The sequence below is a fragment of the Schistocerca gregaria genome, chromosome 3, assembly GCF_023897955.1.
Source record: "Schistocerca gregaria isolate iqSchGreg1 chromosome 3, iqSchGreg1.2, whole genome shotgun sequence".
Lineage (NCBI taxonomy): Eukaryota > Metazoa > Arthropoda > Insecta > Orthoptera > Acrididae > Schistocerca > Schistocerca gregaria.
The window spans coordinates 821,189,647-821,203,580 of record NC_064922.1 but is presented as its reverse complement, the minus strand read 5'-3'; the positions used below and the strand labels follow the sequence as shown (position 1 = coordinate 821,203,580).

Genomic DNA, 13,934 nt, shown 5'->3' with positions numbered 1-13,934 from the left:
CCAATTCGTTTGTATAGAGAAGGAACAGCAAAGGGCCTATAACACTGCCTGGGGGAACGCCAGAAATCACTTCTGTTATACTCGATGACTTTCCGTCAGTTACTGCGAACTGTGGTCTCTGGCAGGAAATCACAAACCCATTCACATAACTGAGACGATATTCCATAAGCACGCGACACTACAGAAGTCAAACTTCGTGATATACAGGGTGAACCAGAACTTCACCGACGACAAAGTTTCATAGGCTGTTCAGGATTACATTCTGGGTGTTTTGATATAAGGAAAGCAGGATCTCCGACGGATTATTACAGGTTTCCTGGTTTTCGTCTGGTTTCTTTCCCTAATTAGCTTAGAGTCTGCATCAGCAAGCCCTCCCGTAGTTCCTAGATGTCCCGCTGTGAATTCCTCAGCTTATGTGGTTCGAATATGACGGAGTGCGGCACACTTCGCACTCAGTGTCAAGAAGTACAGTTTGGACGACAATGTGTTCCATGGCCAGCTCGGTAACCACACATGACGTCAATAGGCTACTTCATCTGGAGACATGCGAAGAGCCTAGTTCAAGAGGCTCAGGTCAGTATTCGCCAGCCATGGAAGTAGTACGCCAAACTCCTGGAATTCCTGAGCGTGGGAGGCAACCGATGGTGCGTCGGCGTATACACTACCGCGATCATGGTAGTCGACATTTTGAAAAGTATCCGTAAGGGAACAGTTCTGCATTTGTTACGTACTGTACTGTGCCGTGACAGAACAGATTGAACACACTGTGTTGAATGTACATGTCTGAGGGTTGTTGCATTTTCTGTGTTGCGTGTTGTACGTTTTCGTTACTGCGTATTACAGGTTTTTTCACTGTTGCGAAGGTATTTGCACAGAAATAAGGATGATTGCGGTAACAAACCTAATAAATTGTACTTACATCACTACTCTACAACGAGTCGCCAGAGACGATAACACTAATACGTTGCTCGATGGAATTCTAGTTAAACCTGTACAGAACGAAGTGAATTGTTCATGTATTCATATGTTAGTGTGTGAGGAAAACTTAACTGTTCGACATTAGGAAGAAGATAGTTTTGTAATTAACGTGAACACTGATAATGACGTCCTGGGTTCGATTTCCGATAACCAACGCAATTCTTCTTGGTTAGGAAAGGCTGAACGGGGTCCACTCAACATCGAGAAGAGGAAGAGGTAACCTGCTTGAATATTAAACAGTAAAATTGAACTATCGAATTGATGTCAAATGGAAGTGTTTGAACCAGGAAATAAATTGCACGGAATGTCAGATGTAAGGCGGAATAAAAAACACAGCCGTCTTTAACACACAGTATTATTATCAACGAATGAAACCTAGTTTTCATGAAAGTAGATATTAGTTTACACCCACAAACAAAGCATCAAAATGAAACTTCCTGGCAAATTAAAACTGTGCGCCGGACCAAGACTCGAACCCCTGACATAAGTCTTGAGCGGGCAAGTTCTGTACCAACTTAACTACCCAAGCACAACTGATGACCCGTCCTCACAGCTCTACTTTCATCAGTACTTTATCTCTTACCGTATAACTTTATATTAGCACACACTCCATTGCAAAGTGTAAATTGCGGACTGTGTAAAAAAAAATCGAAATATTTCTTTTCATTGACGCCTCATTTTTAGACCTAATTCATAGATTACGTAGGGCAGGGGTCAACATTTTCGTCTCCCCGAACAACATCGTTCAAACCTTAATCTCATATCTTGTAGCTGGCCTAGCTTTTGTAGCAGCGTCACTTTGCAGGTCATGACAAACTGGAAGTCCCCAATCAACGCTGTGATCGGCATTGCAAATGTGAGCTTCATTATTAACACTTAAGTACGTTGATAGCATTGGTATTACCGACTACTGCTTCTAAACTGTCATTAATAAATGTGTTTTCTTGAATGAAAGACAAAATCTGTTGTAGTTTTATTCTGTATACTGTCACTAAAACAACAACTGTCGGATGGTCGTGCGTTGCCCAGCACTGAACTACTGCGTTAACCCTTTCAGGCGATGTGGTTCCGTCTGAAGCCACCTAGAATTTTCTCATTTCGTGCCATTTGCACAGTAGCTACATCTGTAGCCACCCTTTACGTCTCCAGTGGGTGCAGCTTTAACTACTTCATATGTTTCAAATCGTAGTTGTTCGACGAGCAAATGGAGGCGCCATTTGTGTATGCGGTGCACGATTGTCTTATCTCCAAATTGTAATTGAATTTGTCTCTCTAAGACATGTTTTGCATATGGATCAGGTATGGGAAAACTGTCTTTTTTAAAATTTATACTCTGTATATTGCGATAATAGTTAAATTTGTTTTTATTTTCGTAATTATGGTGGTGGTTGCTTTTGAAACCCTTCGATTCTAAGGGTGACATGACTAGCTATTACTACAGGTCGTTGTATTTCCAGTTACACACGATGAACTCTTGTAGAATAAAGGAGGAGGACATTCTGGCGTTCTTTTTGGAAGGGATTTCTTCTGACGCCGTCTCATAGATAGACAGTAGCAATGAAAGTGGAGATTATGTGTTAGCTGAAGACAGTGATCTCGATTTGGGGTTAGTATGCTATAAGAAATAGTTTTCCAGACTAATATGAAAGTCCTGAACATCCAAGTACATCACCATAATAAACTGTTGACCAGCTGCTGAAAAACAGAAGCAAAGCGTGTACCAGTACATAGCACCTCAAGGAACTGTGTACACTCTTACACAGAGAAAAGATCTTCACAGAATCGGTGGAAGTGTGCTCTGTGTCAAGTAAGACTATGCCTATCTGCAGAAAGGAATTGCATTTTATCTTACCACCGAAAGTAACGACATCTCATGCACATAGGCTGCATTTGAAACCAATCCGTATCTGTTCAATTAATGTATGTAGCACTTATTTTTCACACTGTGGTGTCACATTATATGTCTAATAATGTAACAAAAAAAGACATCTGGTTTTTAATATTTCGAGTCTGAACGGGTTAATTCAGAAAAACTCATTTCATTGACCAAGCGAGCTGCAATTTCTGACATTTAATTGAATATATAAAATTCTGGTTCGATGTGATGTTTATCGGAAGATTTCGAGATCATCAACAGATAAAAATATAAATGTACAGGTAAACTAATATTAATTGAAACTTTATTCTTATTTTATAAATTGAGTGTCTGCACAGCCATCTAAACAGTTTAACATACGACAATGTGTTTCTACAATTCAGAACATTCATTCGGGCCAAGCGTACGCTGGTACAGAGTTGCAGAGCTTTAAACTTGTCATGTGATGCCATGTTGGCGGTTTTCGTGTAGTTATGACGGTACGAAGATAAAGGCAACACAGTACCTAGTCCCAGTGCAGAGAAAATCTCCGATCCTGCTGGGAAAATATGAAACTTTCTGGCAGGTTAAAACTCTACGCCGAATCGGGACTCACTCCCGAAATCCTTGCCTTTTGTGGACTGTCCTTCACTGACATTTCATTAAACTTTCTTTTCATTAATGAGAGCACTTTGCGACTTCCAACTAACTTGAAGAAACTGTTGACAGATTGAGTAGGTTTGAAGCTGTTTTATAAATGGGAGTTTGATTCTTTAAAGAATCAGGACTAGTGGGAGAGAGGGGGAGGGTTTGCTGGTTCCCATCCAAATTCCATAAGGCTCTCCCTGTTATCACTTTCGTATCGGCTGTACTGAACTGTGAAGATTCTGGCAAGCCTATCTGTAACTTCGTTCGACATCTCCTGTCGTCTCGATTTGATAAGGACATAGTATGCTGGAGCAGTCATCTGGAGTTGGTTTCAATGGCATCGTTTATTGCAATTTCCTTTACAAATGGTATGCACGTTCTCGGATCTCTTCCAACAAATATAAGCAGCCGTCCATCTACATGCCCTACTTCTGATCACGTGTGTCCATTTGATATCGGTTCGTAGTAACGAAATTTACCATCAATCGTGTGATCTGTTAGTGTCGGCTTCTTTCTCTTTGGTATGGGGATTATCTTGTTTGTATTCATATTTTGGGGCAGCTGGCATTAATGAAATATAATACATTTTTTGTCCAAGATGTTTTAGATTTCCCTAGGATTATCAAATATCGATAATTTTCTACAGACAAAAGCATCGCCAGTGGAGAGTCTCATAGGTTGCTGACACGTCTAATACATCGGTCATAAACATTAGAAGAGAACAACGCGCAAATTACCCGAATGGAACGGAAATCAGTGATGTGATGTACGTATACAGACAAATAAATGAATATGTTAGGAGCATTATGGTCACGGCCCTACAATCAACTCGTGATTTTGACGATCAGACCTGCCAGTTGGACAGAATTTGGCATTATATCACTAAGGGCAACATCCAACAACTTCATCAGTCAATGCCAAGCCAAATAACGGCTTGCATAACGGATAGAGGTGGCCCAACGCGTAATTGACGTGCTCAATTTGTAGACCCCCTTCCCGAGAATAAAATTTTTTTCTGAAATTATAGTCTTTGTTTGTCTATACATGTACATTACATCCACCGGTTTTCGTCCCGCTCAGATAATTCGTTCGTGGTGCGTCTTTCTTTTTTTTTTCCCCTCTCTGTCTCCTTAGGGTGTATATTGAAAACATTAGCGGTTCTGTTACATTTCATGTGGGCATACTCCATGTCACTCTTCTTTCTATTGAATATTAGATATCGTATGGGTGCTGTCAGTCAAATACTTAAGTCATTCTACATAACGATGATCTACCAAAGCTCTCAAACGACTGATCTTCGTGTTTCATACCAAGCAAGGCCAAACAGGTGAAACTGTTATTGAGATTTATAGAAAAAATTGCATCTAGAGATTTTGATCACAACGGACGATATTATGAAGGAATTAAACCTATGGCGTTTAAGGCGTGTATGATGTTATTTCCGTCACCATTAAAGGCCATGAATATAGTTCACCCCGGAACGAAAATGATATTTTATCAAATGAGAGATATAGTGGTCTCCTGGAGATCCGGAAACCTTCTGATGGAAATGGTTAAATCTAAATATAATAGATAAGCATAGCATCTTCTCATCGACAGCCCAAAATTTAATTTGGGATGGGTTCGATTACTGACACCAGCACTCCCCATTTTCCTATAGCACCAACATAAATGAAGAACACAGACCCAAACTCATTAGTCTCGAAAAAGAAAAATAACAAGTACGTGCTTGATTTATGTAAAGCTGAAAATGATTAATGATTTTTTCGTCACCGAAGCGGCTACACAAAGAATTATCGGCATTTGATTTGTTAGAGCCAAGGATAAACGCTCAGCAAAAAGCGGAGAGACTCTCAAACGATATGTGATGATTTGAGGACTCAATGCAGTCCATTTTTATATTGTATTACTATAAACAACCCACCACCTTACATAAATAACTAGGCTTTGTGAGCACTTAGTGATTAGGATTAATATATCTCAGAAACCAAATTTATAGTTCTCCTCCCCCCCCCCCCCCCCCACCAATCGTACGCACACATTCAGTACATAAATTGAGAAAAAACTTAGAACGGATTTTTCACTAGTAGACGTGTAAAAAGTCATAAACTGTCTCATTTCGTAATGATCAGTGAACGAGCTTCATGAAAAGTCACATCTTGCATGTTGACAATGTAAGCGACAGTAATGCAAGAGGACATGAACATGACTACAGACTATTGTTTGAATAGTTACTTTCAGTAAGAACGGATTTCATGTAGCAAGTTTGTGATTTTAATGCTTTCTTTTTTTTTCAAATTTAAGAGGAATATTAATTTAAACAGTGCATTAAAAAAAAGTATTTCTAATGGTAACACAAGGCGAGGAATTGAGTTTCGCGCGCCTTTCGTATCTAGAAAAGCAGAACTGTCTTCAGTCGTCAGAATGTACAGGCTAGTCCCTGTTAATCTCGTACCTGATTCAAAGTTTCAGAAAACTCGTATGATAACAAATATGGAAGGGAACCAAGAGGAAACCTGCAGTAAAATAGGAACCGTTTTTAGCTATTCTGCAGCACCTGTCGGCTTCATCTGATGCTCATTCACAATGCGGCCATTGTACTTCAATCGAAGGTGGACGCACCAACTTCCGTCCGTGCCAATAGCAGTAGCGGATCCAAGTTGCACTCAGATTCTTTTGTTCAGATCCATCACTCGTGTAACGTAATCTAAGGAGAATGGATTTTGAAAGGAATAGAACATCTTTCCTACATGTATAGAATTTCTTTCGTTTTGCTATAAGGCATATCGTAGAAACTGCTGGAACTTTTTTTCCCCACCAGGGATTCATTCTGCTTTTTCTCACCAGCGATTCATTCTGCTGTACTTGGACGAAACCCAAAACTTCTTTTAGTGATATACAGCTAGTAAAAACGGAATAAGAGGAAAGGGAAGAGAAGCGGACGTTGCAAAAGACGAGGCAATTAATTAAAGTGCAGAACGCCTCGCGGACAGCTTTAGTGAATTCCGCTGTGTAACAAGGGGCTGCAACTCGTGCGTAGGAAGAGAGTTCTTGCTCTCGCAGAGAGAAGAAAAAGGGACGTAATTGTCTACAACAGGCATTGGAACGTTGCTGAAAACTTTGGAGTTACAGTTCTTGAGATTGTACTTGTAACTGTAAACGATACACACATTTCGGACAGAAGCTGTTAAAACACGCGTCCCACATGGAGACAGTGAGCAGCGTGGCTCTTTTACTATCTACTGCACATGTGTATTGCAGTGGGCATTTGTGAACACTTCGACATCGGGGAATTTTGAGGAAGTGTTTACGACCGCATTCTTTTGCGATTTCGTCTTCATTGCTGTTGCTGATGTAATTATGCAATGCACGTCTGTATCTCGAAATTAAACTCGTGACACCGAGTCGTTATTAAATAATCCGTATGCGACTGTTCTCTGGCGGCAAAGCTCTAGCGCAGTAAAGAGGTAAACTGTTACCGTAACCGGCCGCTGTGCCCGAACGGTTCTAGGCGCTACAGCCTGGAACCGCGCGATCGCTAGGGTCGCAGGTTCGAATCCTGCTTCGGGCGTGGATTTGTGTGATGTCCTTCGGTTAGTTAGGTTTAAGTAGTTCTACGTTCTAGGGGACTGATGGCCTCAGATGTTAAGTCCCATAGTACTCAGAGCCAATTTTTTGCTACCGTAGTTAACTGGTAAGTCATGGTAAGAAGGGAAACTTCCCATCGCACCCCCCCCCCCCCCCCTCGCTACTCCCACCTCGTCAGGTTTAGTGATAAGACGGTCCAGTGATTACCCCGTGAAAAACTTAACACACACCAAGCATGAAAACAGGAAGAAGGTGTACTGAACTGTGGGAAAAAGCAAAACAGAAACGGTGAACAGTCAAATCGTAAAAAGTGCAATACTGAGCGACGTTGTACAGTCGCGGCTTCGTGGTTTGGTGGTCACTGTTGGACTGTTAAGCGGGCAAGTCGTGGTCAAATCTTCCTCGTGACACTTTTTTTTTATTCTCTTTCTGTAGTCTTTGGCAGTTGTCATACTATACATTGGTTATAGAATAGGAGTCATGTGGTAAGAATATATTACCGTCGCAAGTAAACGTGATGAATGGTGAGTGCAGGCGAGATACAACATAGACGCCTCACAGAAATGAAAACAACAAATAAACGTGTGTAAATTATGTTACAACGAAGTAAATGGCGAGTCAAAACTTAGTAAACGGAACGCACGTGCAAAAACAATAAAACATATGTTTTGACAGATCGCTGTGAAACTTTGTGAAGCTTTTGCGTCCATTTATTGCAGTTTATGCGACAAACCATTATGTTTCCACCATTTCCTTGGGAGTGATCACGTTCATATACCAGATGTACAAATTACGTAAGAAATTCGTATCGTATGACACAGGTACTGTCACTGATGCCGTGTGTGACACACCAGACGTGTTTTCCGTTGGAGGGTTCGGTTGACTTGTCGCCTTGTCATCAAACGTTTTCTGTTCCACTTCGAAAACCACTTCCTTTCGGCTGCTAATACAGTAGTCGTGCAGAATCAGCTGTTATTATAGCTCCCTTCCTCACACTTCGCTGTTGGAAACGGACGTTTCACCACAACACAGACACAAATTCGGACGGGAAAAAAAAGTTAGAACACTGTTCGCCCGACCGGCAGTCCAACACCATGACCACTTACCGACGACGCCGTTGCTGTTTGAGACAGCTCTATATCGCCCTTCTTCTCCTTGGACTGTTCACTGTTTCTAATTTGTTTTTTTTTTTTTCCACCGTTTAGTACACCTTCTTCCGCTTTTCATGCCTGATCTGTATTCCGTATTTGACAGGCTGACCATTGGGCCCTGTTACCACTAAACCTGAAGGGGATACAATGGGGAGTTTCCCCTTGAAAGGAGCCACGTCCGTTTCCTTCCAGTTGGTGTGTAGGTCCTACTAATTCTAACCAAGTGTGATCCGTATCAGTTTAATTTGGAACTTTTCTCCACTATTCTGCTCTTACTCTTGCCTGCGGCAGGCTTGAACGCCACATGAACCTGATCTTTCGCATAAGACAGAAATTGGCTTCGTGCTCCAAACAGATAAATCCAAAATTCCAAATATTGTAATTACTATGAAACTGGGTAATAGTGTTGAAGAGTGAAACGCCATTGCGGCCCCCATTTCATAACGTGCTTTTGATTCTAATATCACTGCAATTAATCGAGTTATGTGAAGAGGCCTCGCATTGTTTAGTGCGGACTTTCTTTGCAATTCATCTGGGTGAAAACAGAATGACACTAACTTAAACGGTTCCGGAAATATTTTAGGTGAAGAGCTTAGATGAATCACGCTGCATGTAGCGCGACAGTAATAAGCAGTGACAAGTATTTAGTATTACTTTCTGAGCGTTCGAAGGATGCTGTGATCCCGCAGCTGTATATTCAGTCAATGAAAGGCTGTTCCAGGTGCTGCTATGTACTTCATTGAAGTCCATTCTGCCGGCCGGTGTGGCCGAGCGATTGTAGGCGCTGAAGTTTGGAACTGCGACCGCTACTGTCGCAGGTTCGAATCCTGCCTCGGGCATGGTTGTGTGTGATGTCCTTACGTTAGTTAGGTTTAAGTAGTTCTAAGTTCTAGGGGACTAATGACCACAGCAGTTGAGTCCCATAGTCCTTAAAGCCATTTGAACCATTTCAAGTCCACTCTCTATCCTCTTATCCAGGCCATTTTTAAGTACATCTGAAACTGCCGTTGTTAATGCATAATATGATGAACACACGAATGCTACACTAAAGAGCCAAAGAAACTGATAGACCTGTCTATCATATAGGGCCCCCCGCGAGCACGCAGAAGTGCCGCAACATGGCGTCGCATGGACTACAGTAATGTAGCGGTTTGACGCTGACACTTGTTACTGACCAGCACTGATATCTGCAGCAATTTGCGGAAGGGTTGCACTTCTGTCACGTTGAACGATTCTCTTCAGTCGTCGTTGGTCCGGTTCTTGCAGCATCTTTTTCCGGGCGCTGCGATGTCTGAGATTCCATGTTTTACCGGATTCACGGTACGCTTGTGAAATGGTCGTACGTAAAAGTCCCCACTTCATCACTACCTCGGAGATCCTGTGTCCCATCGCGCGTGCGCCGACGGTAACACTTCCTTCAAACTCCCTCAAATCTTGATAAGCTGCTATTGTAGCAGCACTAACCGATCTAACAACTGCGCCAGACACTTCTCTTATAATTGGTGTTGCCGACCTCAGCGCCGTACTCTGCCGGTTTACTTATTTCTATATTTGAATACGCATGCCTGTACCAGTTTCTTTTGCGCCTCAGTGTATACATAACAGGAGACGAAACCATACCTTACACGTGTACAGTTAAAGCAGAGAAGGAATACATATCTTATTCCACTGGGCTGTTGTGTTGCGACGTCAAATGATAAGGTATTGGCAAACTTCAGCTTTAAAAGAAGTTGCATTCTGATGTATTCGAAATTCAAATGAATTATATTCTGACATCTTCGAGATTTCAGACTGTCGGAACCGCGACGCCCAGCGTTGCTGTACCGTGTTCTTTTAAAGTGCTCAGAATCGACACGAGAAGGCCTCAGGGGTGGTGGTGTTGATTCCCACACATTTCACACTTCACACTTCACAGTACGCATAAACGCAATGAACATACATAAACGCAAATCATTTCAGATGAGAATGGCTCGAGGTTCTACCGACCTCGGTTCAGAGAGTTCCGGAACCTCTACAGAAAATTGGAATAGAGATCAACATAAACATCATTTCCGCCCTTTTTATTGCTCGTGAAAGCCACACAATGCATTTTGTACCACCATACAGCGCGAGACCATCAGAGGTGGTGGTTGAAATTGCTGTACACACTGGTACCTCCAATCACTAGTAGCACGTCCTCTTGCATTGATGCATGCCTGTATTCGTCGTGGCATACTATCTACAAGTTCATCAAGGCACTGTCCAGATTGCTCCGCTCCTCAACGGCGATTCGGCGTAGATCACTTAGAGTGGTTAGTGAGCCACGTCGTACATTAACAGCCCTTTTCAATCTATCCCAAGCATGTTCAATAGGGTTCATGTCTCGAGAACATGCTGGCCACTCTGGTCGAGCGATGTCGTTATCCTGAGGGAAGTTATTCACAAGATTGCGCGGTGGGGGGCACGAATTGTCGTCCATGAAGACGAATGTCTCGCCAATATGCTGCCGATATGGTTGCACTATAGGTCGGAGGATGGCATTTACATGTAGTACAGCCTTACGGCGCCTTCCATGACCACCAGCAGCGTACGTCGGCTCTCCATAATACCATCCCAAAACAGAAGGGAACCCTCACCTTGCTGCACTCGCTGGACTGTGTGTCTAAGGCGTTCAGCTTAACCGGTTTGCCTCCAAACCCGTCTGACGATCGTCTGATTGAAGGCATATGCGACACTCATCGGCGAAGAGAATGTGATGCCAATCCGGAGCGGTCCATTCGGCATGTTGTTGGGTCCATCTGTACCACGGTGCACGGTGTCGTGGTTGCAAAGATGGGTGTCGGAGTGAAGTTAAGCATCATGCTGCCTACTGAGCACAGTTGGAGTCGTAACACATCCTGTGGTTGCACGAAAAGCTTTATTCAACATGGTGTTGGCGTTGCTGTCAGGGTTCCTCAGAGCCATAATTCGAAGGTAGCGGTCATATACTGCAGTAGTTGCCCTTGGGCGGCCACAGTGAGGCATGTTATCGACTCTTTATCTCATCCATGTCCGAACAGAATATCTCTTTGGTTCACTCAGAGACGCCTGGGCACTTCCCTTGTTGAGAGCCGTTCCTGGCACAAAGTAACAATGTGGACGCACTCTAACCGCGGTATTGATCGTCTAGGCATGGTTGAAATGCAGACGCCGGCCGCGGTGGTCTCGCGGTTCTAGGCGCGCAGTCCGGAACCGTGCGACTGCTACGGTCGCAGGTTCGAATCCTGCCTCGGGCATGGATGTGTGTGATGTCGTTAGGTTAGTTAGATTTAAGTAGTTCTAAGTTCTAGGGGACTAATGACCACAGCAGTTGGGTCCCATAGTGCTCAGAGCCATTTGAAATGCAGACAACGCGAGCCGTGTACCTCTTCCTGGTCGAATGTCGTCTGTCGGACACCCCCCCCCCCCCCCCCCCTGTCTAATAGGCACTGCTCGTGCATGGTTGTTACATCTTCGGGCGGGCTTAGTGACATCTCTGAACAGTCAAAGAAACTATGTCTGTGAGACAATATCCACACTCAACGCCTATCGTCAGGAGTTCTGGGAACCGCGCTGATGCAAATCTTTTTTTTTGGTGTGTGTCCAACCACTTTAACAATTGTTAAGCATTCAATTCTCTGTAACCTTAGAGAAATATTTATATATTAAGTTTCGTACATTACTTATAAAAGCATTAATAGCTGTATACCAATATTATTGTAGTAATAAGAGGTATTTGCTGTTAGATTTAGAAGCATCCGACCCACCTTTCATTTTAAGGAGGTGGGTTACTCTGTACTGTCAATGAAATAAGTAAAGAAATAAATAAACTTCGCAGTGTTCTGAACAACGGGACATTCTCCACAACCTCTGACGCTGGTGACATCCAACACGGACGATCTAGCCCTTCACTGACATCGTTTGGGCTACAACCCTTTTGAATGTTAAGGCACCCCTTTGGAGTGTAGCGTGACTGCAATTTCTGCTCTGGTGTCCAGGCGGAACTATTAGGTACAGATAATAAACATTTGACGAAATTTAAACATGATCCGAAGCAGTAAAGGGTATTGGTGCTTCTTGAGCCCTCCTGTGGCGTTGTCACCGAAGTGCGGCGTTGACACGCGTGAATAAAAAGACAAATGGTCCTTCTAAGACAAGTCAGTTCGGCAACACCCTCAGCGCACCTTTGTTGCGCACTTTAAAAACATCCCTGTACAGAGACAACCATTCACTTATTCCTAGGCATAACAAACATCCCTTTCAACATACCTTATATTCCGCCTGCTGCGAGCAGGTGCTAGTTCACTTATTAGTGGCAGTCAGCTGAGGTTTTTGGATTAAATCCACATTCAAAAGGTGATGTTTTTCTCGGTCGTTACTTACTGCTTTTGTAAGGTCTGCCGCTGTATTCACGCAGTGTCAATGTTGCACTCCTTTCAAGCTAAAGCTTTCCAATAATTTTTTTGGATTTAATTGTACAGTATTTATAATCATAACAAACCTATTTTTCTCACTATACCATTGGCGATATAACTTTTAAATCCACGAACTTTTAGTCTTTTATCATTTGATGTGGCTCACATGAACACAGATACGAATTCTTTCTGCGGCTTGTACTCTACACGTGTAGGGTTTGTGTTCATCCCTTCTTAAATAAAATATTTACATGTACATCATATTAAACATTAATAATGGCAGTCCCAAATGCGCTTGAAAATGGTCAGGATGTGAAGGCCGGAAACCATTGGTGGACTTAATATCAAGTACATATCAGCAACTGGTGAGGCCTTTCATTAATTAAATTTTTAATAATCACACGCTTGTAGCATCAGAGTAATGCGTTTCTTTTAAAGGACATAAATTTTATTTGAAGCCGACGCAGGGTTTATTCACCAGACGTCGCAAAGAAAAGCTTCTTTGAACTCTCTCGTATATGCAGGCGTTAATGTAAAAAAGTGTTTTAAAAACTTGTCCCCTCGCTAATGAGTAACCGGACCTGTGTGCGGCCACACATGCTGTCGCGGATGTGGCGAGTCCCGTGAAGAGGAGGCGGTCATAAATGCGCCGTAAAAAGCCATGATCCACCCCCTCGCTGGTCCGCCACACTCAACCTCCCTCACACCCCCGCGCGTCCAACATGGCCGCCTGCGCCGTGATTACGCCACTGAGCCGGCCCGTAATCGCATGAAATGAATCGAGTTTGACTCTTCACTGTGCACTAACAAGATTTTACGCGCCCTTTGCGGGGGTGGCTAATGGAACTTCCGCAATTACCGTCCCCCACCTCGGCCCTCGCGTGGAGTGTCTGTAATGGGAGCGCATCACGGAGTATTTAAAACTTAAACGCGGCGTCCCAGAAAGTCGGTCTGGCTTTGGCGCCTCCTGAAAGGGCCAGAGAGAGAGTGAGTGCGCCCCGAGCGCCGTGTTTTTCCATGAGGCGCAGCTCTGAGCGGACAGTTCACTGATTCGGGTGGGCTCTAAAAAGTGTGCTCATACTGTATGTCAGGTGCCACCGTCTGCCGCAGTATTAAATGAAAGTCGGATCGTAGTATGTACGGGCATCAGCGTGTTAATCACTTGCAAAAAAAAAGAAAAAAAAAGCCATCGGGTGCGGTAAATGGTAGCTCGTCTTCATCGAACACGCGTACTTATCATGGAGCGACTTTTAAGAAGTGGGCGCTTCCGCACCATTTGAGAGCGAGGAATTTCAAACAGTC

At 43.2% G+C, this 13,934-nt stretch overlaps 1 protein-coding gene across 2 annotated transcripts in view; it reads left to right on the top strand.

Annotated features, from left to right (window-relative positions):
* LOC126354533 (beta-1-syntrophin) overlaps window positions 1–13,934 on the top strand; it is an 879,981-nt gene that overhangs the window by 24,678 nt on the left and 841,369 nt on the right. The gene's annotated exons all lie outside the window — the stretch shown is intronic.